The sequence below is a fragment of the Podarcis gaigeae genome, assembly GCF_964106915.1.
Source record: "Podarcis gaigeae genome assembly, contig: HAP1_SCAFFOLD_320, whole genome shotgun sequence".
Lineage (NCBI taxonomy): Eukaryota > Metazoa > Chordata > Lepidosauria > Squamata > Lacertidae > Podarcis > Podarcis gaigeae.
In genome coordinates, this window is record NW_028153346.1 from 1 (window position 1) to 1,000 (window position 1,000).

Here is a 1,000-nt window from a genome sequence, read left to right on the forward strand (position 1 = left end):
TCAGAGAAAGTCTTTTGGGGCTATTTATCTAATACATAATGTTGTTCCTCACCCAAACTAATCTTAAATTGCAAACCCTGCTCCACCAAAAGTGTTCCCTCGCTTATGCCACCATTCCTGGAATCCGCTTCTCAAACTAGAGCCAGCCTGGAAGCATGCCCACACCATGAACACCCCCAAAATATTGTTGTTTCACTTACCATTGGTCTCTGACTTTTTGCCGGCCGCTGTTGCCTGAATTACAGAAGAAGAGCAGAAAGTTGAAAGGTCAGGTCAGGTCAGGTTTTTTTCTGTTCGCATATAATAATAGCGTAGCATTTATTTCCAGCAGATTGCTAGATACTGTTCAGAAGAAAGGAATAAAGATATGAAAAATACTGAACTTACAGAGGTGGCTCTTTGCGATCTCTTACCTTTGTGGGGGAAGTGACTTTTTCAACCGACTGCTTCTCCCAGAGGTTACGTTTGCCGGATACGTCTCCAGGTTTTAAGTCCTAGTTCAAAGGAGGAGACAGGGAAACGAAGCAAGAAGTTTGAAAAAGAGAAAGCAGTTAATGAAAGGTCACTACACGTGGAAAGACTGACATTTGTGCAATAGAACTTACCCTCCCTCCCATCATGTGCACCCCCCCCCCCAAAAAAAATCTGTTCTAGCAAGCTGGGGGAACCCCAGGGCAGATTGGGGTGAGATGCTCGGGGGAAAGGAGAGAGGCTATGTGCCATGATGCAAGCAATGGCATAGTTGTATCTTATTTAGACCCCTTAAGGCCAATTCCATATACGTACATTGCCACGAGTCTTTCATCATTTATTGAAAAGGGCCCCACTGACATAAACAGGACTTATATGAATGGAAGCCTGGTTATGACTGGGACTGCAGGACTACGGTTTTGTGGCTTAGCACGATGGTAGCTCAGAAAGAGATTTACCTGACTAGTTTAACAGAAAACAGCCAGTCCAAGAGAAGAATAGAACAGCAGGTATCTGGAATCCAGCCAAG

At 44.4% G+C, this 1,000-nt stretch overlaps 1 long non-coding RNA gene across 1 annotated transcript; it reads right to left on the reverse strand.

Annotated features, from left to right (window-relative positions):
• Window positions 1-6: 6 nt before the first annotated feature.
• Window positions 7-1,000, reverse strand: LOC310837152. Its single transcript, XR_014560441.1, has 3 exons — window positions 930-1,000; window positions 414-494; window positions 7-234 (listed from the first exon to the last, which is right to left on the reverse strand). It is a non-coding gene; the product is annotated as an uncharacterized lncRNA (long non-coding RNA).